At 41.7% G+C, this 5,014-nt stretch overlaps 1 pseudogene; it reads right to left on the reverse strand.

The window, feature by feature from the left end:
• Positions 1–369: 369 nt before the first annotated feature.
• LOC108782488 (cytochrome b-like) lies at positions 370–1,400 on the reverse strand (annotated as a pseudogene).
• Positions 1,401–5,014: the final 3,614 nt, after the last annotated feature.

The following is a 5,014-nucleotide window of genomic DNA, read 5'->3' on the forward strand; positions in this document are numbered from 1 at the left end:
TTCTCTGCTGTAATTCCGCTGTAAGAATATCTACAAATTATTTTCTATATAATTATTTTCTTTTTACAACAGCATTTGGTTAGGTTACTTATTTACCGAGACACTACCCTGTCTCCAGATCTGTCATTTATTTGTTTGGTAGATATCTTACTTTGTATTCTCTATTTCTTATATAATTCTAAAAAAATTGATTCTTTGTATTTTGTTTATAGGAAAAGTCTGAAAAGAAAAAAGGTATGGATTTAAATGATTATTGCCTTTTTTTTTCAGGACTTTCCCTTTAATAAACCTGAAGATAAAATAGAGCACAAAGAATCAATTCTCTTATAATAATAAAGATAAAACTTATTTGATACAGTTACTCAAAACATGAAATAAGAAAAATCGATTGAGAGTAGAGTTATTAATAGAGAATTCCCCTCAAATTCATATAAGTAAGATATTTCCGATATAAGGGATTGAAGATAATAAATTTGTAATTACTGTAGCTCCTCAGAATGATATTTGTCCTCAAGGAAGGACATAGCCAAGAAAGGCTGTAGATATAGATAAAAGGAAAATAGAAATTCCTGAGATTCAAGTATGAATTAAATTATGAGAAGAATAGTAAATATTACGACTAATATGGATGTATATATAAATAAAAAAAAATGAAGCCCCATTTATGTGAATATTATGGAGGATTCATCCATGAGGGACATTTTGAATAATATGGATAATTCTTTTAAAAGCTAAGTTAGTATTAGGACAGTAATGAATGGATAGGTAAATTCCTCTAATAATTTGTATTATAAGGAATAATCCTAAAATTGATCCGTAATTTCATCAGTAAGAAGTATTAATAGGTCTAGGAAGATAGATAAATGAAGATTTAATAATTTGATTGATTTTATTCATAAATAATAATATAAAATAAATTAAATAATTTTACGTAATATATAAGATTTAATTGAGCAGATTTTAATAATTCTGAAAAGAGTTAATAAAAGAAATAGGATTACAATAAAAGTAATAGAAGAGTAAGGATAGAAAAAAATATTAGAGATATTTATATTTATAAGATATTTATTTTCATTATAAATGATTGGGCAAGATTCATTAGTAAAAAAAGTAAAATATTGAAGGTAAGATGTTTTAGAAATAGGTAAATTTTTAAAATTAGATTTTTTTTAAAATAAAATATAAGATGGATAAAAGGTTAATAAAAAATCTAGCTATTGTTGATACTGAACGATTGACAATAATCCACCGTATGTCGGTATCTTGTATATCGGCATCACCACAGGCAATGCCATCTCTTGACCCTCACTGTTTTGATAACGAGTTACACTCTCTACTCTTTGAACGGACTTGCTTTTGTGATAACCGTCTTTTGCTTTCTCTTGTACAAGCGTTGTCATATTATAATAAACCTCGCATTTCTAATAGTTCTAGTGCTGTTTATTAATTCGGCTCCACATCATCAGGTTATGGGCCCAGTCGTGCCTACAAAACGCGCGACAGAAACTACGAATAGTAACGATTAATTCTCAGCCACGACGAGCGAGGTTAAAAACGACACGTGTTACCGTCGTGAACAGAGACGATGAGCGTAACCGGGCTGACACGCATCGAGGCACTAAATAAAGAAAATTACGACACCTGGAAGCTGCAGATGCAGGCACTGCTCGTGAAAAACGATGCATGGGTGTACGTAAGTGGACAACTTGCCAAACCGCCGATCGCAGGCGAGGCAGCGTCATGGAAAATAAACGACGACAAGGCCAAATCCGACATCATTCTTTCGATAAGTCCCAGCGAGCTCAAGCAGATCAAAGGTTGCGAAACATCGAGGGACGTCTGGCTCAAGTTGGAAGGTATATACCAGTCAAAAGGACCAGCGCGGAAAGCCACGCTATTTAAGCAACTGACGCTGCAGCGCATGGACAACGGCGGGGACGTGCATGAGCATTTATGCAAGTTTTTCGATGCAGTTGACAAACTAAATGAGATGGAGGTAACCATTAATCCGGATTTATTATCTATTATGCTGCTTTACAGTTTGCCTACTTCGTTCGAGAACTTCCGATGCGCTATCGAGTCCCGCGACGAATTACCGGCACCGGAAACGCTACGAATTAAGATAATTGAGGAAAACGACGCGAGGACAAGTAACGTAGCCCGCACGTCAACTCAGAACGCTCTATACACCGGAAAAGGTGGAAAAAGGACGCAAAGATCAACGAGGCCCACGTCTAAGAAAAACGACGACGTCACTCCAGGAGAATTTAAATACCGCTGTCATCGATGTGGAACGGTTGGACACAAGGCAGCGGAATGCACCAAAAAACAGAGCGCGGCCAGTCACAGCGCGAAGAAAGGAGACAGCGCGAAGAAGGACGAAGAAACTAGTCTCTGCGCATCTGTTATTTCGCGCGAAGAGGATTACGCCCTACGCACAAGCAGACCGTATGACGACGGTCGATGGTGTTTGGACAGCGGCGCAACCTCGCATTTAACAAATTCGACTCACGAATTTACCACACTCGAAGATACCGACGATATCGAACTGAGCCTGGCCGACGATAGTTCGACTCGTGTAATCGCCAAAGGCGAAATTAAATTCTGTGCTGACGTTCTCGGTAAAGTTAAAAATTTCCGACTGAATAACGCTCTTTTCGTTCCAGATCTACGCACTAAATTGATGTCCGTTGGAAAGATCACTGATAAAGGCTTGAGCGTAACCTTCGAGAGGGACCAAGCTACAGTTCGTGACAAAGACGGCATTGTTAGGCTAACCGCAAATAGCATTGACGGTCTATACTATATAAGCGAAAGATCGAGTCAAGGTCACAGCAACGTTCAGGAAATAGCACAGAAGGCGAAGAAAGTTGAATCTTTGGAGACATGGCACCGACGCCTCGGTCACTTGAACGAACGGTATCTCGTGGAAGCTGTCAAAAATCAGTCCATCTGTGGTCTCGAAATTAAGAGTCTGAAGGAGAAATTAAATTGCGACGTCTGCGCAAAGGGCAAGATGACCAGAGCCCCTTTTGCTAAACAAAATGAGCGCGTCACGCAGTTACTAGAAATCGTACACTCCGACGTGTGCGGTCCCATGAGCGTCGAATCTAACGGGCGTGCCAAATACTTCGTCACGTTCATTGACGACCACTCTAAGTGGTGCGAAGTACGATTTTTGAAAACGAAAAGCGACGTGCTAAACGCCTTCAAGGAATACAAGGCCTCGGTCGAAAACTTGACAGACAGGAAAATCAAGCACCTCCAATCAGACAACGGGACAGAGTACAAGAACCACGAATTCGATGCTTTTGTCGCCGAATGCGGAATTATGAGAAGATTGTCGATACCGTATCATCCGGAACAAAATGGCACGGCTGAACGAAAAAACAGAACCCTGTTGGACACGGCGAGATGTCTCATGTTGCAGTCAGGACTACCTGCATCTTTTTGGGCTGAAGCGGTCTCTACCGCGAACTATATCAGAAATAGAACTCCAAGTTCCAGCTTGAGAGGAAAAACGCCCTACGAAGTATGGACGGGAAAGAAACCTGACGTGTCTTATTTTCAGGAATTCGGCTGTAAAACAATTTGTCTAGACACAAATCCTACTAAGGGCAAATTCGATTCTCGTGGAAAGCCAGCAATTTTTCTCGGATACTCTGAGTCATTGAAAGGATACAGATTATGGCTCACCGAAGAGAAGAAAATCGTGATTTCGCGAGACGTCCATTTCTCGGACCATGTTGCGGATGCCCCGAACACTTACGAGGATTTCGTCCCTGAAAATCTGATTCGATAAAATGAAGCAGAGGTACCTTCGAGCGAGATCCGAGAGGTGGAAGTCGAGCTGACTCCACTGCAGATCGAAGAGATAATGCCCGAAGTCGAAGAGCCACTCGATCACGAGCATGGTCAAGCGCGTAGAGGACGTGGAAGACCTCGCATAATACGTACCGGACAGAGAGGAAGACCTAGACGCGAGTATCTCGTTCGCTTGGATCCAATCGCAGAAGAACTCATAACTGACGAACCGGAGGTCACAAATTTGGCTGAAGTACCCCTCACGCAAGCGGTATCAGGCGAGGATGCGGAAGAATGGCATCGGGCCATCGTTACGGAAATGAAATCCATCCTTAAACACGACACGTGGAAATTGGTGAATCGCCCGAAGAACGAGCAAACCATCGGCAGCCGATTCGTACTTCGGAACAAATACAATTCCGATGGAACACTAGAGAGAAGAAAGGCTCGCTTGGTGGCTAGAGGTTTTGCTCAGCGTCCTGGATTCCACTACAATGAAACCTTCGCCCCAGTTGCACGAATTAGTTCATTGCGTCTATTGACAGCATTGGCAGTCCAGGAAAACCTGTACATTCAACACTTGGACATAGAAACAGCATACTTGAACGGAGACGTCGAAGAAACACTATTCATGGAGCCCCCCGAACTCCTGGAACAGGCACTCGTATCCATAGCTGGAGACGAAACGAGCGAGGAGACTCTGAAAAGAAGGGCCGAAATCATGCTAAAGGAACTTCGATTGGGAGACAAGGTATGTCTGCTGAAAAAAGCGTTGTACGGACTTCGTCAGGCTGGACGAAATTGGAATCTTAAGCTGGACAGAGCTCTGCAGGAGATCGGAGCAAGGCCAACGAACGCTGATCCATGTGTTTATAGCCTGGAAGATGAAGGAAAATTCACGTACATTCTTGTCTACGTCGACGACATACTAATCTTTTCGAGAAACGAAGAGAAATTCGAAGAGATCAAGTCAAGACTAGCCCGAAGATTTGAAGTAAAGGATACAGGCGACGTGAAATATTGCCTGGGAATAGAATTTTCACGATCAGACAGTGAAATACACATAAATCAGCGCGCCTACATCTTAGACGTACTGAAGAGATTCGAAATGGAGGACGCGAAAACTGCTAGTACCCCCATGGACACGAACACGAAGTTAGACAAGCCAAGCAGCGACGCAGATGGCGAGGCACCAGAGCTACCATATCGA

Source organism: Cyphomyrmex costatus, unplaced genomic scaffold, assembly GCF_001594065.2.
Source record: "Cyphomyrmex costatus isolate MS0001 unplaced genomic scaffold, Ccosl1.0 scaffold1281, whole genome shotgun sequence".
NCBI classification, from domain to species: domain Eukaryota; kingdom Metazoa; phylum Arthropoda; class Insecta; order Hymenoptera; family Formicidae; genus Cyphomyrmex; species Cyphomyrmex costatus.